Source organism: Pongo abelii, chromosome 4, assembly GCF_028885655.2.
Source record: "Pongo abelii isolate AG06213 chromosome 4, NHGRI_mPonAbe1-v2.0_pri, whole genome shotgun sequence".
Taxonomy (NCBI): Eukaryota; Metazoa; Chordata; class Mammalia; order Primates; family Hominidae; genus Pongo; species Pongo abelii.
In genome coordinates, this window is record NC_071989.2 from 71,559,113 (window position 1) to 71,584,249 (window position 25,137).

Consider the following 25,137-nt stretch of genomic DNA (forward strand, 5'->3'; position numbering starts at 1 on the left):
GGGAGCCTACAGATCCCAGGAGACATCGCGCTACCGAGGACTGCAGTCTGGAGTTGGAGCCCTTGTCCAGCCCGGGCTGGATAAGGAGGTGTTGGTGTGGTTCTCTCGGTTTTGCGAAGGCTGTTTAAGTTATATGTTGAGGTTAAGCCTATGGATGTTTTAGAAGACCAGGTTCTGGGATCGCTGAGGTCCGAAGAAGTATTCACGTGCCTTGCTCCTGTTTTCCTGCAGCTTGTGGGGGTGGGAAACCCGGGATTTGGGGATGAGCTTGCTCTTCTGTGGGAATGCATTTTTTGCTGCTTGCCCTGGGGAAAAGAACTGCGAGAGTGGAATTAACGTCTGGTTTCGCTAGGGCTACTGGTTGCTTCTATTAGGAATAGAAGAGCCGGGCGCCGAGGCTCACGCCTGTAATCCCAGCACTCTGGAAGGCAGAGGCGGGCGGATCACAAGGTCAGGAGATGGAGACCATCCTGGCTAACACGGTGAAACCCCGTCTCTACTAAAAATATAAAAAATTAGCCGGGCGTGGTGGTGGGCGCCTGTAGTCGCAGCTACTTGAGAGACTGAGGCAGGAGAGTGGCGTGAACCCAGGAGGCGGAGGTTGCAGTGAGCCGGGATCGCGCCACTGCACTCCAGCCTGGGCGACAGAGCGAGATTCCGTCTCAAAAAAAAAAGGAATAGAATAATAATTATCTTGAACAAATGCAAAGCTCCAGCTATAAAGTAGATAATCCACAAAAAGACACAGAATTGAGAACCAGGAGAAACTCAGATCCACAGAATGAAGCTTATCGTGCAGAAGACAGCCCGTGAATCCTGGAAAATTATTTGATTCATTTAACAAATAATTCAACAAATTCCTTTTGTGCCTCATCATTCACTCCGTAAACATTTACTGAGCTCCAACTGTGTATGAAACACTGCTAGGGATTCTAAGTAAGAAACTTACCTCAAAGTGTATTCTATTGTCAGAGATGGACAGAAACTCCAAAACGCTGTAAATACGATAACGTATTGGTCATTGTGATAGGACAGTGTACCTGACTATAAACTCTGTGAGTACCAGGGCCATAATATCCACATCTGTTTTGCCAGCCAGTGTAATGGCTCTCTTAAATTTTTCTGTGTGTACTCTGTTTCGTTGAAGAAATAGCTACTTCCTGTCGTTACTAAAGCTAACTCTCTTTTGAGCAATTCATTGTGTACATTCCCAAACCTTGGTCTTAGGCCCTTCTTTCTTTGATGTAGTTCTAAGTCAGAAAAAAAATCTCGTATACCCTAGTAGCATCTTCAACTATATGTTTCATTTCATTAATCATTGTTATTCCACAATTCTAAAGAGTCTACACTGTGCTAGGCACTTCCAAATGTTAATAGGATGGACATGGCCTGGAGAGGTGGCGCATGCCTGTAATCCCAGCATTTTGAGAGGCCAAGGCGGGCGGATCACTTGAGCTGAGAAGTTTGAGATCAACCTGGCCAACAAAGTGAGACTCAGTCTCTACAAAAAATACAAAAATTAGCCAGGCATGGTGGTGCAGGCCTGTAGTCTCAGCTACTCGGGAAGCTGAGGTGGGAGCCTCACATGAGCCCGAGAATTTGTAGTGAGCCAAGATTGCACCAACCTGGGCGACAGCATGATACCCTGTCTAAAAAAAAAAAAAAAAAAAATGAACATGACACAAAACCCTGTGTGTGATTTGTTATTGTTGTTGTTGTTGGGTTTTTTGGTTTTGTTTTTTTGAGACGGTCTCACTCTGTCACCCAGGCTGGAGTGCAGCGGCATGATCTCAGCTCACTGCAGCCTCCGCCTGCCGGGCTCAAGCGATGCTCCCACCTCAGCCTCCCGAGTAGCTGAGATGACAGGCATGAACCATCTTGTCCAGCTAATTTTTGTAATTTTTGTAGAGGCAGGGTCTCACTTTGTTCCCCAGGCTGATCTCAAACTTCTCAGCTCAAGTGATCTGCCTGCCTTGGCCTCCAGGTTGCGTTTCTTCTGTGAAATAAAAGGCAAGTTTTTCTGTAGAGAAGGAGCTGTGGAGGTGGGAGGACAAGGGGCATGAGTGCGGAGGTTTGAAGATACTTTATGCGCAATGGGAGAGGAAAATTAGAGGGAACTCAAGAAGACCTGGCATGTCTTCCAGCTAAATGTGGAGCCCAGTATCTCCAATGTGTACTGCTGTGTAACCACAGCCTGGAGACAAGAGCAGAGAGGGCAAAATTGTTCTTTTGATTCATCAATGAATGACCACTATTGCTCCCTAGAATAACATTGTAGGCCTTTCAAATTAAGTTCCTTTTTACCTTACTTATTTACTTCCCAACGTTATCAAGTTCCTTTTTCTTCCTCAAACATCTTTATACCTCGGCTTTGTGAGTGCTGTTCCCTTTGCATTCTCAACCTTCCCCTGGCTAACTTTGGTTTGCCGTTAAAGACACAACTCGTATATATAATATAAATATAAACATATATATAAAATAAATATATATATATATATTTTAAGATAGAGCCTTGCTCTGTCACCCAGGCTGCAGTGCAGTGCCATGATCTTGGCTCACTGCAACCTCAGCCTCCCAGATTCAAGCTATTCTCATGCCTCAACCTCTCAAATAGCTGGGATTACACCACCATGCTGGCTAATTTTTTTTTTGTTTGTATTTTTAGTAGAGATGGGTTTTCACCATGTTGCCCAGGCTGGTCTTGAACTGGCCTCAAGTGGTCCTCCCGCCTTGCCCTCCCAAAGTGCAGGGATTACAGGCATGAGTTACCGTGCCGGGGTTCAAATATTATATTTTTACAATAGTGGCCCAGGCTGGGTTGCAGTGAGGCAGAGGTTGCAGTGAGTCGAGTTTCCTCCACTGCACTCCAGCCTAGGTGACAGAACAAGACTCCGTCTCACAGAAAGAAAGTAAGAAAGGAGGGAGGGAGGGAAGAAAGGAAGGAAGGAAGGAATCCTGAATACTATAAACAAGATTCTTCTATAAATGTATTCTTTAGAATGATCTAAATATGTGGCCGGGCATGGTGACTCACGCCTATAATCCCAGCGCTTTGGGAGGCCAAGGCGGGTGGATCATTTGAGGTCAGGAGTTCGAAACCAGGCTGGCCAACATGGTGAAACCCTGTCTCTACTAAAAATGCAAACATTAGCTGGGTATGGTGGTGTGCACCTGTAATCCCAGCTACTCTGGAGGCTGAGGCAGGAGGCAGAGGTTGCGGTGAGCTGAGATTGTGCCACTGCACTCCAGTCTGGGCAACAGAGTGAGACCCTGTCTCAAAAACAAAAACAAACAAACAAAGAAGAATGATCTAAATATTTTTAGATCATCATAAAGACTATGTTAGATTAATACAATTAATTAAAGAAGATGATTATGGTCTCTGTTTAATACCAGCATAGGTGTAAACCTTGTCAGTGACTATTACATAATTGATACCTCTCAAAAACATTTGTCAGATAAATGTTTCCTCATCATTACCATTGTTAAAAGAGAAACTAAGGCACAGTAAAATCTTAAAATGTTTATTTGAGCAGACAGTGATTCATGAATCAGTTTGGGACTCTGCTAAAGGGGCACCAAAGAAAGGCTTTTATAGGGTGAATGTGGAAGCGTGGCAAATAAAATACACTGAGTTGGGTTTTGGTTTGCTTCTGTAGGAACCCAGGGTGCTGGAGCAGCCTCAGTCTAATGGCCTTTCTATTAATTATTTTAACATCATAAAATAATGTATATCATGTTGCAAAATAAAGCTTTTAGGTTTCCAAATACAATAAAAACCAAATTATTAGGGTACATAGAATTCTATTTGTGGGTTAGAGTCTATTTTTATTTTTACTATTTATTTATTTTTGAGATAGGGTCCTGCTCTGTCACCTAGGCTGGAGTGCAGTGGCACAGTCACGGCTCACTGCAACCTCCCTGTCCAGGGCTCAAGCGATCCTCCCACCTCAGCCTCCAGAGTAGCTGAGACCGCAGGTTCGTGCTACCATGCCCGGCTTATCTTAGTATTTTTTGTAGAGATGGCATTTTGCCTAGGATGATCTTGAACTCTTGAGCTTAAGTGATCCTCCCACCTCAGCCTACGAAAGTGCTGAGATCAGAGGTGTGAGCCACCACACCTGGCTAGAGTCTATTTTTATATTGTATATTTATATTTATGTATTTTTAATTTTAAACAATATTTTATAGTATAAATAAATAAAAATATTTTATTTTATAAACTGGTGCATACTTGTAATCCCAGCTTCATTAAGTAGACTGAGATGGGAGGAACACTCGAGACCAGGAGTTTGAGACCAGCCAGAGCAACATAGCCAGAGACCCTGTCTCTAAAAGCAAAAAAGAAAAAAAAAAGCCCTTTTCCAAGTTATTACACACTCTTAATAATTAATATTGAAAACTGTTGGCCGGGCGCGGTGGCTCACGCCTGTAATCCCAGCACTTTGGGAGCCTGAGGCGGGCGGATTACGAGATTAGGAGAACGGCGTGAACCCGGGAGGCGGAGCTTGCAGTGAGCTGAGATCGGGCCACTGCACTCCAGCCTGGGCGACAGAGCGAGACTCCGTCTCAAAAAAAAAAAAAAAAAAGAAAACTGCTACAGAAACTTTCACCTTGTGAATGCATAAGGGTTTACTAAATCATGCCTATTCCATTGTTCTTATAAAAATAGAGCCATACACATTTTAGTTTATACCTGAAAAATATTTTCAATACTTTGAATTGGTTCTCTAGTATAGATTTCCAGGCATGGAATTATTTACTCAAACTGCGTGAACATTTTAGTCTTTGAATATAAATTGACAAATTATTTTCTTTTTTATTTTTTGAGACGGAGTCTTGCTCTATTGCCCAGGCTGGAGTGCAGTGGCACAATCTCTGCTCACTGCAACCTCTGCCTCCCAGGACTGATTTACATCATCAGTCTTTATGGAAATAATAAACTTGTTTCAAGTTTATTATAAACAAAAATGAATCTAGGAATTCTGTTAATTTATAAGCATCTAATGAGCTGTATTATAATGTAGAGTTATCCAAGACTCAATTTTATGCAAGTTAAAATAGTAAATGAAGGGTAGCAAATTAGAGAGCCTATAACTTTTGAGCATGTATTCTATTGCCGCTTCGGCGAAGTACCACAAACCTAATTAGTGGCTTCAAACAAGATACATTTATTAATTTAGAGTTCTGGAGGTTAGAAGTCTAAAATTGTTTTCACGTCTGAGTTTCTTCTGGAGGCTGTAGAAGAGAATCAGTTTCCACGACTTTTCCAGCTTCTATAGGCTTTCTGCATTTTTTGGCTCATGGCCCTGGCATCCCTCTGACATCTATTATACTGGCATATTTTCTTTGTCTTGGACACTCCAGCCTCCCTCTTATAAAGACCCCTCTGATTACACTGGACCTAGAGGATAATCCAGCATAATCTTCCCATAGTAAGATTATCCTGGATAATTTAATCACATTGGCAAAATCCCTTTTGCTCTGTAAAGTAACATATTCACAGGTTTTGGGGATTAGGACATGGACATCTTTTATTCTACCTACCACAAAACATAGATCTAAATTTGTTTAGAAATGGGGAACCTGGAGCCTCACCTCAGACCAAATGAATCATGATCTGTATTTTAACAAGATCCCTATGTGATTCTATGCACACTTAAAATTTGAGAAGTACTATCTTTCTTTTTTATTTTTATTTTTTGAGACAGAGTTTTGCTCTGTTGCCTGCAGGCTGGAGTGCAATGGTACAATCTTGGCTCACTGCAACCTCTGCCTCCCAGGTTCAAATGATTCTCCTGCCTCAGCCTTCAGAGCAGCTGGGATTACAGGCATGTGCCACCACACCCAGCTAATTTTTGTGTTTTGGGTAGAGACGGGGTTTCTCCATGTAGATCAGGCTAGCCTCGAACTCCCGACCTCAGGTGATCCGCCTGCCTCAGCCTCCAAAGTGCTGGGATTACAGGTGTGAGCCACCTCTCCAGGCCTGAGAAGTACTATCTTTCAATAAAATCAGAAGATACAGTTAAGCAGAAAGAAAATAAAGCATGGTCACAATACCCATCCAACTAGTGATAAATCCTCTTAGCATTTTGGCATGCATTTATCTCCAAAAGTGGGACATTCTGAACATAATGTTTTGCAACCCTCTTTTTTCACAATGCATTGTGCATGTGTAAACATGTCAACAAATACACTTCAAGATAATTTTATTTTGCTTAATTCAATAATTAATTAATATATATTTTTTTGAGACAGAGTCTCCCTCTGCCGCCCAGGCTGGAGTGCAGTGGCACGATCTCAGCTCACTGCAACCTCTGCCTCCTGGGTTCCAGCAATTCTCCTGCCTCAGCCTCTCGAGTAGCTGGGATTACAAGCGCCCGCCACAAAGCCCAGCTAAATTTCTGTATTTTTAGTAGAGACAGGGTTTTACCATGTTGGCCAGGCTGGTCTCGATCTCTTGACTTCCAGCAATCCACACGCCCCAGCCTCCCAAAGTGCTGGAATTACAGGCATGAGACACTGCGCCTGGCCTATTTATTGTTTCTTGAGATGGAGTCTCGCTCTGTCACTTAGGCTGGAGTGCAGTGGTGCGAACTCGGCTCACTGCAACCCTGCCTCCCGGCCTCAAGCGATTCTTCTGTCTCAGCCTCCTGAGTAGCTGGGATTATAAGCACATGCCACCATGCCAGGCTAATTTTTGTAGTTTTAGTAGAGACGGGGTTTCACCACGTTGGCCAAGCTGGTCTTGAACTCCTGACCTCAGGTGACCTGTCCGTCTTGGTCTCCCAAAGTGCTGCGATTACAGGTGTGAGCCACTGTGCCTGAACTCAACATAATTTTAAATGGCCAATTTGTATTTTATTATGTATGGGTGTATTGTGATTTAATCATTCGTCTCATTGGTGGTTGTTTAGGTAATTTTATCTTTTTACTTTAAAAAACAGCCCTTGTGTGATCGACATTCTCGGAATGCAGAGCTTGGTTCAAATCCTAACATGGCCTTTTACTAGCTGTTTAACGTTAGCTGGGCTACTTGACTTCTCTGTGCTTCAGTTTCTTCATCTGTGAAGTGGACATAAAGGAAATACCTACCTCATAAGGATTGTTCTGAGGATTAAAGTAGATAATTCCCATAAAGATCTTAAAACTGTACCTGGAATATTCTAAATGAACAATAAAGTTTTTCTATTATTAATATTTATGAACACTCTGCTATTTCCTTACAACTTCTCTTACTATTATTATTATTATTATTGTTATTATTATTATTTTGAGACGGAGTTTCGCTCTTGTTGCCCAGGCTGGAGTGCAATGGCATGATCTCGCCTCACTGCAACCTTTGCCCCCAGGGTTCAAGCGATTCTCCTACCTCAGCCTCCCGAGTAGCTGGGATTACGGGCGTGCACCATCATGCCCAGCTAATTTTTTATATTTTTAGTAGAGATGGGGTTTCTCCTTGTTGGTCAAGCTGGTCTCAAACTCCTGACCTAAGGTGATCTGCCTGCCTCGGCCTCCCAAAATGCTGGGATTACAGGCGTGAGCCACTGTGTCCGGCCTTATTATTATTATTTTTAAGAAATATATAGTTGGTGTGTATTTCTAATTAATTTATTTATTTTGAGACAGAGTCTCTTTATTTATTTATTTATTTACTTTGAGACGGAGTCTCGCTCACTTGCCCAGGCTGGAGTGCAGTGGAGCAATCTTGGCTCACTGCAACCTCTGCCTCCAGGGTTCAAGCGATTCCCCTGCCTCAGCCTCCTGAGTAGCTGGGATTACAGGCGCCCGCCACCGCGCCAGGCTAATTACTGTATTTTTAGTAGAGACAAGGTTTCATCATGTTGGCCAGGCTGGTCTCGAACTTCTGACTTCGTGATCCGGCCGCCTCGGCCTCCCACAGTGCTGGGATTACAGGTGTGAGCTACTGCGCCCACCCCTTACTATTTTTGAAATGGGTGTGTGTGTGTGAACTCTCTAGATGTCCCAGGCTGGCTTCGAATTCCTGGGCTCAAGTGATCCTCCCGCCTCAGTATCTGGAGTAGCTGGGACTACAGGCGCGCGCCACTGCGCCTGAGTAAGTTCTCTTTTTAAGGATAAGAAAATTTAGGTGACTATGCTAGCTTTTAGCAGAGGCAAGCAGAACTGGATTTATGTCCTTTTACATTTTTCCACTCTTGCTATTACTCAGGAGTAAGCGCCAAGCAATTTGGGTAACTTAAAAAATAAATATTTGCGGGAGGGAGGGTGGACTGATGGGAGTAAGATTCTTTAAATAACTCTTCTCTGCTGTGACGGATCCACAATTGATATCTACAATAGAAAGCGTGAAATGGTTCTGATTGAAGCTTCAATCAACCCGGGAAACAATTGAGCTCCCTGGGAGTGGGAGAAACCGGACCTATGGTTTCCATGGTGACAGATCCTGCTAGTCCGGACTCCCGGCTCTTTATACTGCGCAAGCGCACACAACTGATTTGGATACCCCGCGCCTTTTGGTTCGAAGAGAAAGCCCCTCCTTCCACTTCCCGCCGTTCGCCTATCGCCTTCTCTCTTTGCCGGTTGCATGCGCACTGGACTCCTGTGACGTAGTTTTAGCGCGTCCGTGACGTTTGGAGCTGCGACGCTAAACATGGCGTGTTCCTAGAAGCTGCTTTCGGCATCAGTAGGCGGCGGCGTGGGGACTGGCAGCGTGAGGCGCGAGACCAGCCGACGCCACTTCGTGTTGGGAAGTGGGAGCGGGAGGCCGGGCAATTCCCGACCAAACTAAACGGTGAGGCCCCGACCCGAGAGCCACAGAGCGCGCGGGAGTGGAAGGGAGTGGGTTGGGCACCCGAGTCCCGAGAGGCGAGGGAGGAAAGTGGGGCTACCAGGAGATAAGGGATAACGGTAGCGAGGGAAGGGCGGCCTGCAGACTTGGCTGTTTGCGCAACCTTAGGAACCCGGGGAACTGGGGGATGGCCGAGACAGCCCGGGAGTGGGCAGCATGGTAGCGGAGCAATCAGAGTGCGGGGTGGGAGGGACCGTATGCTAGGCTGAGCAGAGGCGAGTGTACCCATCGTGGCCGCGGTTGCGGACCTGGGTGATGCATTTGCCCTTGGGGGATAGGTGGTGCAAATTTTTAGATAAAGTGGTTATCTCGAGTATAAGACCGTTGTGCATTGTTACTGCGCACGCGACCTTGTTGTTAATAGCAATAGTGTGATAGCTTTAAACATTTGACCCTTACATGCTTTTAATGAAAAAGTGAAGGTAGTTGTCCATTTATAGAGAGGAGCTTCATGGAGAGGTATGGCCGCCAATTCTCAAGCTCAGCGACTGCTGCAGATTTATATTTGGGGGTATTTGTGATTCAGCAAAACTACTTTTGCTCATTGCATGTGTCATTTTTTCTTTATTATTTTGTGACATGTTGGTGAATGAGAGAAGTATTTCTGTCTGAAAGTGATTTGACTAAATAGCAAGGACTGGTAAATTACCTACTAGTGACAAGGTTGCAGTTGACTATACCTCCTCCTCTCCATAATTTAAACGAGCTCAGTTGTAGTGCGGTAGTGCCCTTCAGATTTCGGTTATTCTTCAGAAGGAAGTAAGGAAGAGCAGTTTGTAGCCATAATGCTTTTCCCCCTCCTCGGATAGGAATTTTCATCCTACATTTTCATGTTATTCCAAACTTCTCTGTTCAGTAGAGAAGCTTCAGATTAAGGGCAGGGTGACCCTTCTATAGGAGACATCCATTGCATGACACATATTACATCTTTCATCACTGAGGAAAAGGTGAAATTAGAAACATTTTCCCTTTTGGTTATGATAGGACTGGTATTTTCTCTGTTTCTGCAGTAACTTAGCACAGGGTATAGTAGAAACAATTAATTATAGTAGTGGCTTGTGGCCATATATTATAGTCCCAGAGTAGGAGGGTGGTCTCCGCCCTAGTTGAATTTCCTAAGGCCAAAGAGAATTTTCACCACAAACACATTTGGCTGTGGTGATGTTAGAGGTTTTAAACAAATATGTAGAGATTATCTGATCATTAATAGAACAATCTTTAGATTTTGTGATGTTTGAATATATTTGCATTTGGAATCAAACCAGAATGCAGCATGATCCTTGTAGGCATGTGGCTATTAAAATACACTGAAGATTTTTCCAGAAACAAATTTTTTTTTTCCCAGCAATAAAAATATTCAAATTTTGGGTAAGGTAATGTTTGATTATTTGGATTTTGACCTTTGTGTTATATATTTGTACCTATGTGTGTGTGTGTATTTAACCTCACTTCTAATTTAGTGTTATTGATGGTAATATTTTTTCCTTTCTTTATCAGCTTCAAATAGGGACTGTTAATTTCAGAGCATTTAAGGAATGGCAAAACACATTTAGTGCTAGTGTGAGTCTGTAGTTCCTTTGGTTTGCTGACTATCAGACTGATTACAGATAAGTCCACAGTTATAAGCTTTGTAAAGCTTAATTTGCATCAGTGTTCTTTACCCTTGCTACTCAAATTGTGGTATATAGCATCACCTGGGAGTTTATTAGAAATGTATGATCTCAGGCTGAATCCAGAGCTGCTGAATCAAAATCTGCAATTTTAACAAGTTATCTAGATGAAAGGAATGTTCAATAAATCTTGAGATGCACTACTTTGGTTGGTAACAGTTGAAGAACACTGAGGTAATGCACAAACCTGTATAAAAATTTATAGCATCATTTATTTTAATCTGAGGTGATCTTATGCTGATTATCCAGTCTGATGAAACTGAGGCCCGGAAAGTTAAGTGCCTTGCATAAGGTCACACGTACCTAGATTTATAACCCAGATTCCAGCTCATTCCAGTGCTTTTCTTTTGCTGGTTACTGTCAGAGCTTGTTATATTAAAAACGGACTAAAATTCATGAATGACAGTTAGGTGTTCATTCAATAACAAACATCTCTTGGGTACTGGACAGGCAGCCCAACAATTCTGTGTGTCCCTGCTAACTGCTCCTGTTTATCATGGTGGCTATTAACCCACCACCTTCCCTCTTTATTTTTTTTGAGATGGGGTCTCACTGTCACCTAGGCTGGAGTGCAGTGGCGTGATCTCTGCTCACTGCAACTTCTGCCTCCCGGGTTCAAGTGGTTCTCCTGCCTCAGCCTCCAGAGTAGCTAGGATTACAGGCGCCTGCCGCCAAGCCTGGCTAATTTTTGTATTTTTAGTAGAGACAGGGTTTCGCCATTTTGGCCAGACTGGTCTTGAACTCCTGACCTCCCTGAACTCCACCCACCTTGGCCTCCCAAAGTGCTGGGATTACAGGATTGAGTCCGGCCCTCTCTTTACTCTATTTTTTTTTTTTTTTTTGAGATAGAGTTCTGCTCTTTTTGCCCAGGCTGGAGTGCAGTGGTGCGATCTCAACTCACTGCAACCTCTGCCTCCCGGGTTCAAGTGATTCTCCTGCCTCAGCCTCCCGGGTAGCTGGGATTACTGGCATGCGCCGCCATGCCCAGCAAATTTTGTATTTTTAGTAGAGACGGGGTTTCTCCATGTTTGTCAGGCTGGTCTCGAACTCTTGATCTCAGGTGATCCGCCTGCCTCAGCCTCCCAAAGTGCTGGATTACAGGCGTGAGCCACCACGCCCGGCCCCCTCTTTACTCTTTACTAGATAAAGTTCCTTTCTGTTTCATAGAGGAAATGAAATACATTGAGTGGGAACTTCATTGCTTTCTGTTCTGTTTTACCTGCAAACATGAAGACCTCTATCTGTCCATCTCTAATTATATTCTGAGTTTTTTCTCTTTATGGGCAATATTTCCTTCATGTGTTTGCTAGGGCCGCCACAACAAAATACCTTATATTGGGTAGCTTAAACAAGAGAATTTTTTTTCTCACAGTTCTGGAGGGTGGAAGTCCAAGATCAAGATGCAGATAAGATTGGTTTTCTGTAAGGAAACCTTGCAGATGGCCACCTTCTTGCTGCCTTTTCTTGTGGTCATCCTGTGTGTACATGCACCTCTGCTGTATCTTTTTCTTTTCTTTTTTTTTTTTTTTTTGAGACGGAGCCTTGCTCTTGTCTCCCAGGCTGAAGTGCAGTGGCCCGCTGTCAGCTCACTGCAGCCTCCGCCTTCCCAGTTCAAGCGATTCTCCTGCCTCAGCCTCCTGAGTAGTTGGGATTACAGGCGCTCACCACCATGCCCGGCTAATTTTTATATTTTTAATAGAGACGGGTTTCACCATGTTGTTCAGGCTGGTCTCAAACTCCTGACCTCAGGTGATCTGCCCGCCTCAGCCTCCCAAAGTGCTGGGATTACAGGCATGAGCCAGTGCACTGGCCTGCTGTTTCTTTTTCTTATAATGGCATCAGTTATATTGTTTTAAGGCCCTACCTTAACAACCTCATCTTATCTTAATCACCTCCTTAAAAACTTTATCTCCAAATACTGAGGGTTCGGGGGTTAGGGCTTCAACATGAATTTTTGAGGAACACAATTCAATCCATAACATTCAGTTACTCCTTTTTCAACTAGTACTAACTTAACAAGGATTTAAGCATACCCAAGTCTCTTATCTTTTTTCTTTTTTCTTTTTTTTTGAGACAGAGTACTCACTCTGTTTCTCAGGCTTGAGTGCAGTGGTGCTATCTTGGCGCACTGCAACTTCTGCCTCCCAAGCTCAAGCTATCCTCCCACCTCAGCCTCTCTCGTGGCTGGGACCACAGGTGAGGTGCAGGCCACCATGCTTGGCTAATTTTTGAATTTTTTTTTGTAGAGATGGGGTTTTGCCACATTGCCCAGGCTTGTCTCAAACTCCTGGGTTCAAGCGATCCGCTGGCCTTGGCCTCCTGAAGTGTATTGGAATTATAGGGGTGAGCCACCACGCCTGGCCTCAAATCAAGTCTTATCTGAAATTTACCCTCCTTACCTTAGATCCTTAGATTCCTCTTCAGCTCTATCTATAATTATTTTTCTTATTTTTTTTTTTCTCCTTTTTTTAAGAGACAAGGTCTCTGTTACCCAGGCTGGCCTCAAACATCAGGGCTCAAGTGATCCTGCCACTTCAATCTCATGAGTAGCTGGTACTACTTGTGTGTGCCACCATGCCCAGCTTATTTCCTTTAAGTTTCTTGAAAGAATTCTCTGTATTCATTTTCTTCACCTCCTTATTATTATTATTTTTTCTTTTTTGGTATTTTGAAGGCTGACAGTCCACAGCAGTCACTGAATTTGATGTAGTGGTGATCACCATTGATATCTTTGTTGCTAAATCTAATGGAATCTGTTTAATCATTTGCCATTTTAACTACTTGTTCGTTCTTGAAATTTTCTTCTTATACTTCTGGGACACCATATTTTCCTTATTTCCTTCTTAGGTTTTAGCCAGTCTTTCCTTGGTTATTTTTCTCTTTTCTCTGAACACTTTAGATGTTTCACTCTGAGGCACTACCCTGCTCTCTTCTGAAAACCTTCAGATTAAAATCCAAACTACATAGTTTAGGAAATAAGGACTTCAATGCGCACTCTTCATGTATGGTCTCATTTGTGGTGACTTCAACTACTCCCTCTATTTTGATGACTCCCAGATCTCTGGCTTTTTAGCACAGGTCTCTCTTCAGCGCTGATATATGTAGTTGTCTTAAAATACTTGACATTCATGTCAAAAACGTTGTGTATTTCAACCTTCCTGACATTGTTTTCCTCCTATGAGCCATGCAGGCACCAATCAGTTAGAGAAGCCCAAAATCTTAATTCTTTCCCCTTATTAACTTATGTGTAACCCCTCCTCTAACTCTCCAACTATCTAATTATTTTATTTCCAACTCTCCAACTATCCATTATTTATTTATTTCTGAGACAGAATTTCACTCTTGTCGCCCAGGCTAAAGTGCAATGGTGCGATCTCGTCTCACCGCAACCTCTGCCTCCCAAGTTCGAGCGATTCTCCTGCTGCAGCTTCCCAAGTAGCTGGGATTACAGGCGTGCACTACCATGCCCACGCCTGCCTAGTTTTTTTTTTTTTTTCTTTGAGACAGATTTTCACTCTTATTGACCAAGCTGGAGTGCAGTGGCGCCATCTTGGCTCACTACGACCTCCGCCTTCTGGGTTCAAGTGATTCTTCTGCCTCAGCCTCTTGAGTAGCTGGGATTACAGGTGTGCACCACCATGCCTGGCTAATTTTGTATTTTTAGTAGAGACGAGGTTTCTCCATATTGGTCAGGCTGGTCTCAAACTCCTGACCTCAGGTGGTCTACCTGCCTCGGCCTCCTAAAGTATTGGGATTACAGGCATGAGCCACTGCACCCAGCCAACACATATAGCATATAGCTTAAAATGTAAGTGTTTACAGTACAGTAAGCTATTAACAGTATAGTGCTATGAACAGCATTCATATAGTTAATAGTATTATGCAGAAAAATTAAGAAGGATATCGGGAACATAGAGATTCTTGGTTGAGGAATGAGCCCTTTTAGATTGGCAGTTAGTGGAGACCTCTTTAAATAGAGGACAACTTGAGCAGAATGGAATGCTGTCAAAGAGCAAGACATGCTTTTATCTAGAGACCAGAGCTTTCCAGCCAGAGGGAACAAATTGTACAAGGGAAGGATAAGATACATTTTATACATATTTCACTAAATATGTTCACATATTGTCTCCAAGTCTCTGTTAATGTAGATAACTAGGTTGTGCAGACAACCTAGTCCTTTGTCTCCTTATTCTTGTATGCCTATGCAGGGGTTTCTGTAATTATAGCACCAGATGTGAAACTGCTTGGTCATAGAAGATACAGTCACGAGTTGCTTAAGGCTGGGATACATCCTGAGAAATGGGTCGTTAGGCAATTTTGTTGTTCTATGAACATCATATGAACAAACCTAGATGGTACAGCCTATTATATACCTGGGCTATGAGGTATATAACTTATTGTATCTAGGCTATAAGCCTGTACAGCATGTTACTGCACTGAATACTATAAGCAGTTGTAACAAAATGGTAAGTATTTGTGTGTTTAAACATATCTAAACTTAGAAAGGTACTGTAAAAATACAGTGTAGAAGTAAAAAATGGTACGTCTGTATAGGGCACTTACCTTGAAAGGAGCTTGGAGGACTGGAAATTGCTTTGGATGAATCAGTGAGTGAGTGGTGAGTGAAAGTGAAGGCCTAGGGCATTATTGTACACTTAGGCTGCACTAAATTTATTAAGAAATTTTTTTCTTCAATAATCTTAGCTTATTGTAACTTTTAGTTTATAAACTTTAACTTTTTGTCTCTGTTGCAGTAACACTTAGCTTAAAACACAAATACATTGTGTAGCTCTACATTGTTTAAAACAGACGCAAACAAACACATTAACTCAGGTACAGACAAGGTCAGGATCATCAATATCTCTGTCTTCCACCTCCACTTCTTGTCTCACTGGAAGGTCTTCAGGGGCAATAACATTCATGGAGCTGTCATCTTCTATGATAGCAGTGACTTCTGAATTATCTCCTGAAGGGCCTGTCTGAGGCTGTTTTACAGTTAACTTTTTTTTTTTAATAGGAGTAGTACATTGTAAAATTATGATAAGTATAGTAGTGGGGCTTGGTGGCTCACTTCTTTAATCCCAGGGTTTAGGGAGGCTGAGGTGGGAGGATTGCTTGAGGTCTGGGGTTTGAGATCAGCCAGGGCAACATAGCCAGACCCCATCTCTACAAAAAGTAAAAAAATTAGCATGGCATGATGGCTCATGCCTGTAGTCCCAAGTCTCAGCTATTCAGGAGGCTGAGGTGGAACGACTGCTTGAGCCCAAGAGCTCAAGGTTGTAGTGAATTATGATGCTGGCATTGCTCTCTACCTCAGGCGACAGAGATCCTAACTCTTAAAAAAAAAAAAAAGTAGGCTGGGCGTGCTGGCTCACGCCTGTAATCTTAGCACTTTGGGAGGCCGAGACGGGTGGATCATGGGGTCAGGAGATTGAGACCAGCCTGGCTAGCATGGTGATACCCTGTTTCTACTAAAAAAATACAAAAATTAGCCAGGCGTGGTGGCACACACCTGTAATCCCAGCTACGTGGGAGGCTGAGGCAGGAGAATTGCTTGAACTCGGGCGGTGGAGGTTTCAGTGAACCAATATCGCACCACTGCACTCCAGCCTGGGCAACGAGTGAAACTCCATCTCAAAAAAACAAAAACAAAAAAGTATAATGTAGTAAATGCATAAACCAGTAACATAGTTGTTTATTATCACTTTCAAGTGTTATATACTGTACCTAATTGTATGTGCTCTGCTTTTATACAAATGGCAGTGCAGTAGGTTAGTTTACACCAGCATCACCACTAACGTGTGAGTAATGTGATTTACTACAACTTAGGATGGCTATGATGTCACTATGTGATAGGAATTTTAAAGCTCCATTAAAATCTTATGGGATCACTGTTGTATATATGTGGTCCGTATCTGACTGAAACTTTTTTTTTTTTTGACACAGGGTCTCACTCTGTCACCCAGGCTGGAGTGCAGTGGCACGATCGTGGCTCACTGCAGCCTTGACCTCCTGGGCTCAGGTGGTTCTCCCATCTCAGCCTCCTGAGTAGCTGGGACTACAGGTGTGCCCCACCACGCCCAGCTAACTTTTTGTTTTTTTAGTAGTGATGGGGTTTCTCCATGTTGCCCAGGCTGGTCTCGAACTCCTGCACTCTAAGTGATCCACCCGCCTCAGCCTTCCAAAGTGTTGGATTACAGGTGTGAGCCACCATTTTTATGTGTTGTGTGACCCTCTGTGTGTCCTGGTCATAGAATATGCAAAATATATACTCACACTTAATTTCATTAGAGACAGCTAGATAGCTCTCCAAAGTTGTATTAATGGATATTCCCAGTAGCAGTGTTTAAGAGTTTCTGTTTCCATGCATTCTTGCCAGCGTTGAATATTTTTGGACTTTGTAATTTTTTGCTAGTCTGATGATCATAAAGTAGTTTTTCACTGTTTGCATTTTAAATCCCTGATAACCAGTGAGATAGCATCTCTTCTGATATTAATTAAGCATTTAGCTCTTCTTTTCTATGTATTTTCTGCTTACACCCTTTGTTCACTTTTCTTGTATATTTGTCTTGTTGATTCACAAGGGTTCCTTGTATATTCTGTATAATACACCTTTGTTTTAGTTATGTATTAATAACATTTCTTCTCTTAATCTTCAACTTGTTAACCTTGTGTAGGGTATCTTCAATGACTCCATCAATTTCGGTCTTCAGTTCTGATGTAGTATAATTCATTAGGCAGATAGGCTGTGAACTTGATGTATTTTTGTTCTTTCTCAAGTCTAAAGCTAAAAATTCCCAGTTAATTTCACTTGAGATATTAATGGACAGCAATGAACAAAAGTAAAAGTGTTTAATCTTTAGGGAGTACTGGGTGGGGACAGGAGACTTGCATTTAAAGTTCTAGAAATGTCACTAATGAGCCTATGACCTTAGAGAAGTCAGTTTATCTCCTTTTCTCTTGGCCACAGTGTCTTGGTCAGTAAAACAAAATACTTAAACTGTGTAGAGAACTGATATGGGTGGCTCCAAGGTGATAGGAAAATTATATTTATTTACTTGTTAACTTATATGGACTCAGAACTGAGAGAAAAATTATTTTAATGGTAAAATGTAGAATAGTGATTAACTGTGGGATTATTACTTGGCATACAGCACATGCATGTTTGAACAAATGGGTTTTTGTAAATACAGTGACAGGCTGAGCTCTTTATAGCAAGAATGAGATTCTTATAAGATACAGCTTTATAGACAGTGATGTCTTCAACCAGTAAATGGAAACTACCAATCGAAGATGTCTGTATTTGGAGAGAGGACTGATGATCTCTTACACTCAGCAAGAAGTTTTGCCTAACCGCTAGTTATAAATTATAGTCTGTTAAATTTAATCTAGGCTGTGGTGTTATCTCAATTCAGTGCCTTGCTCAAAATCAGTTTTATAGCTTTTCCTTCCTATTTTTTCCGTATCAAAGAAGGAACTTTATTTATTTATTGAGATGGAATCTTGCTGTGTTGCCCAGGCTGGAGTGCAGTGACACCATCTTGGCGCACTGCAACCTCCACCTCCTGGGTTCAAGCAATTCTCCTGCCTCAGCCTCCCTAGTAGCTGGGATTACAGGTGCCCACCACCATGCTCAGCTAATTTTTGTGTTTTCAGTAGAAATGGGGTTTCACCATGTTGGCTAGGCTGGTCTCAAACTCCTGACCTCAGGTGATCCACCTGCCTCGGCCTCCAAAAGTGCTGGGATTACAGGTGTGAGCCACTGCCCAGCCAGAGAAGGACCTTTAAAAGCAATAAGCATAATTGCTGTTCTTTAGTGGGTTTTGTACAGACATGTATTTTTGTTTTTCAGCTAAGGAGACGTCAGAGGGTGATGGTTGACAGTAATTGGTACCTCACAGCAGGGCACTGATCAGGTAGGGGGTGTCAATATTGTTTAGGATAATGTATAACTTTTCTTATTAGGGAGAGATTAGTCACGGGGGACTCTTGTATGTACCAAACAGGCAAGAGACTTATTGCAGTTTATCAGTGCCATTTTACTAAAAACTCCGGGTGAGACAGAAATACTCAAGTTTTTCGGACAGGTGTTCCTCTCACTGGTCTGCCTCCCCTGTCTATTGTCTTCTTATGTACTTTATACTTCACCCATTTATTATTTGTTTCCCATTTATTTGTCTCCCCACTATAAAATATGCTTCACAAGGCTTGGGTTTTTTTTTGTCTTTGTAGTTAATCGATGTATCTCAAGTGCCTAGAATAGTGTCTGGCATTTGCAGGTGTTCAGTATATATTTATTGAATGAATAAATATAGAAAAGCCTAATGATAAAGCAAGAAAATATCAGAAAGGGGATTGGAGAGCGCAGGATTAGAAAAAAGGGTGTTAGATATTCCCAGTGAAAAGTATTATTAAATTTTGTTGGCTTGATATGCTCCATTTCAGTATAGAAAGATACAGAATAGATTGTTCATACATTCATTCATTTTTTTCAGCCATTCAGCACACTATTTACTCTTGCAGTGTTTTTTGTAGATATTTCTGTCTTTACTCTGATAAAATTTGTACTCCATATTGTTGTTCTTGGACCTCTTTCTGTCTCTTACCTTTTCTGTCTTCTGTCTGAGAAATCATTAGTTCTGTTATTGCTTTGTTTAGTTGATCATACATTTACTGAACATCCTTCACACTGTGCTAGGTAATGGCATTTATAGATGAGTAAGACATCATTCTTTCCTTTAAACAGATCATGATTTGGAGATGAGATAGAAGTAAACAAGGAAGTAAGTACAGCAATAGAAGTGTGTACTATGCAGAACAGTAGCATGGAGGAAGGAGTGCTTTACTGTCTACAGCAGTTAAAGATTTCCACAGGAGGTAATGTCTACCATGAAAAGCAACTTTAGTGATCTCTGTGTCCATTAGCGGCCATTTTAAAAAGCATACATAAAAGTAGACAGAATTTTATGATGAACCCCCATCTAGCCATCATCCAGCTTTAACAATTATCAACTTCATTTCGTCTTACCTCCCACGTACTTCTCTAGTTACATTGATAGAAGATCTAGAAGCTTGGTCAGATTCAGGTTTGTTTGTTTGTTTGTTTGTTTTTTTGGCAAGCAGCCTTTAAGATTTTGGTTTCTCAAAATAATAAACTGTTCATGTCTTTAAGTTTTCTAATATACTCATTTTTCTATTTTGGTTATCGTAGAACTCTTCCCCAGTCTTCACAGAAATTAATTTCTTTCTTGTCTTTGGCATATTGTCTTTCTCTAGTTTGCTTTTGACTCTGGACAGTTTAACAGTTTGCTTGTATTTCCTATCCATGATTCCCCAGTGAAACATTTTTTGCCTCTTATTCTTCTCTTTGTAGACTTGGGCTATAGAGGATGATTTTTTTTTGAGACATGGTCTCACCCTGTTGCCCAGACTGGAGTGCAGTGGTGTGAATATGGCTCACTGCAGCCTCAACCTCCTGAGCTCAAGTCATCCTCCCACCTCAGCTTCTTTTTTTTTTTTTTTCGAGACGGAGTCTTGCTCTGTCGGCCAGGCTGGAGTGCAGTGGCGCAATCTGAGCTCACTGCAAGCTCTGCCTCCCGGGTTCACGCCATTCTCCTGCCTCAGCCTCCCGAGTAGCTGGGACTACAGGCACCCGCCATCACACCTGGCTAATTTTTTGTATTTTTAGTAGAGATGGGGTTTCACTGTGTTAGCCAAGATGGTCTCGATCTCTTGATCTCGTGACCTCGTGATCCGCCTGCCGGGGCCTCCCGAAGTGCTGGGATTACAGGCGTGAGCCACCGCGCCCGGCCCAGCTTCTTTTTGAGAAGAGGTCTCGCTCTGTTGCCCAGGCTGGAGTGCAATGGCATGATCTTGGCTCACTGCAACCTCTGCCTCCTGCCACCTCAGCTTCTTGAGTAGCTGGGACCATAGGTGCATGCCACCACACCTGGCTAAGGTTTTTTTTTTTTTTTTTAATTTTAATTTTTTGTAGAGATGGGGTTTTGCCATGTTGCCCGGACTGCCAGGCTGGTGTTGAACTCCTAGGCTTAAGCAGTTCTCCTGCCTCTGCCTCCCAAATTGGTGGGATTAGAGACGTGAGCCACCACACCCAATCTGAATATTTGTTCTTATCTTAAATTTGGAATTATTGCAGCGAATCAGTAGGTGATTTTATTCCTTTACTCCTGTCACTCTTGTCTGTTCTTGTTCCATGGTTTCTCAGTCTCCTTTATGCTAGACATTGCCTTTATTATTATATTTTTAAAAATTACTTCATATTTACCTTGAGTAGAACTCAAAAACACATTCATGTCTTTACCTCAAATTTTGTTTTGGTAGAGTGATGCAATATCTAACTGTAGAAGTAGAGGCAGTGCTGTAAGGAAGTTCTTAGGTGTCATATTTTGCCTCAAGGTGAGGTTTTTGTTTTTGTTTTGAATCTCATCTTTCTTGCATTGCATTACTCTCTAGGCTCCCATTCATTTCTTTCTCAGGAGCTCAGCATTCTTTGCCCTATCCTCCTGAACCCTGTAATCCCTGTTACATTTCCAGATGGTTGTCTTGCTCAAATGGTCATTGAGAATTCTAAAGTTCCTCGCTTCCTCCAACCCTCCTTGGGGGGAAAGGAACATACTCTTTGGAATGTGGTACTTCTTACCATCAGGTGACACTGCAGACTATTCAATTTATTTTATTTTATTTTATTTTTTCAAGATGGAGTTTCGATCTTGTTGCCCAGGCTGAAGTACAATGGTGCGATCTCGGCTCACTGCAACCTCCGCCTCCTGGGTTCAGGCGATTCTCCTGCCTCAGCCTCCCGAGTAGCTGGGATTACAGGCGAGCGCCACCACACCTGGCTAATTTTTGCATTTTTAGTAGAGACGGGCTTTCACCATGTTGTTCAGGCTGGTCTCGAACTCCTGACCTCAGGTGATCCACCCGCCCCAGCCTCCTAAAGTGCTGGGATTATAGGCGTGAGCCACCACGCCTGGCCAATTCAAATTATTTTTACAGCTTTCGGAATGATAGAAACAGTAGTACATTATCTGGTAAAGAAAGAAGCAAGTTGATGTGGGAACTGGTATGGAGAAGGCTTAGAAATGAAAGTAAAGATACAGTTGCTAACAAATACAAATGTATTTTCCTTTTATGTGATACAAGTGTACACAATATATAGAAGTGTATATAATAAGTGAAGCCTAATGGAAAGTAAATAATACATTAGACTGTTTTGGTTAGTTTGATTTTTCCAAGACTGTTTAAGTATTTTAAACTAATGTCTTTATATAAACACCAAATAGTAAGAACATTAAGTACCCAATAGATATGACTATTTGGAGCTATACTGCTATTTCAGAATAAACAAAACATAAAACCCCTGCTGTTTGATTATAAGACTCAGAGTCCCTTGGGTGAGAGTTGACTCTTGGTAAACACTGCCTTCACAAATCCAGATAATATGACAAAACTATTTGCTTACCGGCTGGTCGTGGTGGCTCACGCCTGTAATCACAGCACTTTGGGAGGCCAAGGCGGGTGGATCACCTGAGGTCAGGAGTTCAAGACCAGCCTGGCCAACATGGTGAAACCCAGTCTCTACTAAAAACACAAAAATTAGCTGGGCGTGGTGGTGGGTACCTGTAATCCCAGCTACTTGGGAGGCTGAGGCAGGAGAATTGCTTGAACCCAGGAGGTGGAGCTTGCAGTGAGCTCAGATTGTGTCATAGTATTCCAGCCTGAGCGACAAGAGTGAGACTCTGTCTCAAAACAAACAAACAAACAATTGCTTACCTCCTTGTGCTACTGAAAACAAGGTTTGTAAACTTTCTCTCCTGAACTTTCATGAGAGTGCAGTTATTGACTACATTACCTACTTGATATGTGCTTAACAAGAGAAATACGTGATGATTTGCAGCTCTTGAGCAGTTGGGATGTTTTTGGAGCAAGGAAGAGAAATAAAGCAAGTATCTAATTCCTATGGAAATTTAAGCAGATGTAAAATGAAAACTCTTGGCCTTAAAAAATGTTTTTTTTCATTATTAAAGTGTGTCGACTATAAGAATGATAACCCCTGGAGCTTTCTTTTTTTTTTTTTTAAGTGTTATAGTTACTAATTAAAATGTAAAGTTTTCTGTTTTATGTATCAAAACATTATGTTGTACATCATAAATATATACAAGTTCTACTTGTCAATTAAAAAATAAATGAGAAACAAGTCATATTATTTCTGAGGGCTCTGTTCTGTTCCATTGGTCTCTATCTCTGTTTTGGTACCAGTACCATGCTGTTTTGGTTACTGTAGCCGTGTGGTATAGTTTGAAGTCAGGTAGCGTGATGCCTCCAGCTTTGTTCTTTTAGCTTAGGACTGACTTGGCAATACGGGCTCTTTTTTGGTTCCATATGAACTTTAAAGTAGTTTTTCCAATGACTTTCATTGGTAGCTTGATGGGGCTTTCTTAACACAACTATTGTTTATAATTTGATATGTTTACTGCTTGTCTTTTTGTAGGTGTTTTTATTTTGTATAGTATTATATATGTATTTTATATTGTAATTTTAATTTTTTATATATATTTCTCTAGTTACAAAACAGACAGTATTTTTAAGTTATGATTGGCTTAAGCAGGTTTAAACTTGTAGTTCCAAATGCACTTCTTTTTTCTTTCTGTTTTTTTTTTGATACGGAGTTTTGCTCTTGATGCCCAGGCTGGAGGGCAATGGCGCGATCTCGGCTCACTGCAATTTCTGCCTCCCGGGTTCAAGCGATTCTCCTGCCTTAGCCTCCCGAGTAGCTGGGATTACAGGCACCCGCCACCACACCTGGCTCATTTTTTGTATTTTTAGTAGAGACAGAGTTCCACCACATTGGCCAGGCTGGTCTCGAGCTCCTTACCTCAGGTGATCCACCTGCCTCGGCATCCCAAAGTGCTGGGATTACAGACCTGAGCCACTGTGCCCTCCAGATGCATTTCTAACAAGCAGGAGTTTGCAGGTTTTTTGAAAACTCCAAGCAGAAGTTTGTAGGTCGTTTGAAACTCTTGAGTAGATTTGATGTTTTAGGAGTACGGAAGGGAAAGCAAGCAAATAGCTTCTCTCTTTGATGTCACATATATTTTGTTGTGCGTTTTTTCCTCCCAAACAAACCAGTTTTTGACAGTCTGCATGAAGTGTCATAGGGCAGGTGTCCCCAGCCGTCAGGCCATGGACCAGTATCAGTCAGTCCGTGGCCTGCTAGGAACTGGGCCACATTGCAGGAGGTGAGCAGTGGGTGGAGAGTGAGCATTACTACCTGAGTTCCACCTCCTATCACATCAGCAGCAGCATTAGATCCTCATAAAAGTGCAAACCCTGTTGTGAACTGCATGTGCAAAGGATCTAGGTTGCATACTCCTTATGAGAATCTCACTAATGCCTGATGATCTGCAGTGGAACATTTCATCCAGAAACCATCCTCACCTGCCCTTTACCCCTCTTGCACTGCCCCGCCCCATCTGTGGAAAAATTGTCTTCCACGAAACCAGTCCCTGGTACCAAAAAGGTTGGGGGCTCGTGTCATAGGGAATACATCAGTAGCCCTGGTGGTTCTTTTAGCTGAAGGTATTTGGGAAATATATGGAAGCATCTGTAGTCAATCTGTTTAAGGTGTTAATAACGTATAGTGTGCAGGGACGGAGATGCTAAACAACCTGTAATACATGCACAGAAAAGAATTTTCTTGTCTAAACTGCCAAAGACTTCTGCTGAAAAACTGAAATGAATCCAGATGTTGCAGTACTCATTTGAATCCAGATGTTGTAGTACACACTAGTATCTTTGGAACCTCCTTGTCTTATGCCAGAAGTCTTACGTTCTTTCACCTTGCTTTAATTTCTTGATCTTTTTGGCCCTGAGTTAACATCAATTGTTGTTGAAACTGTAGACGCTTTTTTTTTCTTTAAAGAGACAGGGTCTCATTATGTTACCCAGGCTGATCTTGAACTCCTGAGCTCAAGTGATCCTCCCATCTTGGCCTCCTAAAGTGCTGAGATTGCAGGTGTGAGCCACCATGCCTGGCCTATATAAGTCACATTTTATTTATTTATTTTTTTGAGGCGGAGTCTCACTGTGTCGCCCAGGCTGGAGTGCTGTGGTGTGATCTCAGCTCACTGCAACCTCCGCCTCCCCGGTTCAAGGGATTCTCCTGTCTCAGCCTCCTGAGTAGCTAGGATTACAGATGCACGCCACTACACCTGGCTAATTTTTGTATTTTTAGTAGAGACGGAGTTTCACCATGTTGGTCAGGCTGGTCTTGAACTCCTGATCTCGTGATCCACCCGCCTCAGCCTCCCAAAGTGCTGGGATTACAAGTGTGAGCCCCCCCGCCTGGCTATAAGTCACATTAAAAAAAAAATTAAAAACATTTTTTTGTTAGAGACAGGGTCTCACTTTGTCGCCCAGGCTAGAGTGCAATGGCACAGTCTTAGCTCACTGCAAGTCGGACTCCTGGGCTCCTCCACACTCAACCTCCTGAGTAGCTAGCTGGGACTACAGGTTTGTGCCACTACTCCTGGCTAAATTTTTTGTTTTTTATTTTTTTGTAGAGTTGAGGTCTTGCTGTGCTGCCCCGGCTGGCCTCGAACTCCTGGGCTGAAGCTG

The 25,137-nt window shown here is 42.4% G+C and overlaps 1 protein-coding gene across 4 annotated transcripts in view; it reads left to right on the forward strand.

Annotated features, from left to right (window-relative positions):
* The first annotated feature begins 8,588 nt into the window (after nt 1–8,588).
* IPO11 (importin 11) overlaps nt 8,589–25,137 on the forward strand; it is a 220,696-nt gene continuing 204,147 nt past the window's right edge. Inside the window, exon 1 of one of the 4 annotated variants that reach the window (XM_024246853.3) lies at nt 8,589–8,773. The gene's annotated coding sequence lies outside the window, so the exon portion shown is untranslated. The remainder of the gene's footprint in view (nt 8,774–25,137) is intronic. The other 3 variants (XM_063724115.1, XM_054555604.2, XM_054555605.1) reach the window with 3 other exon arrangements.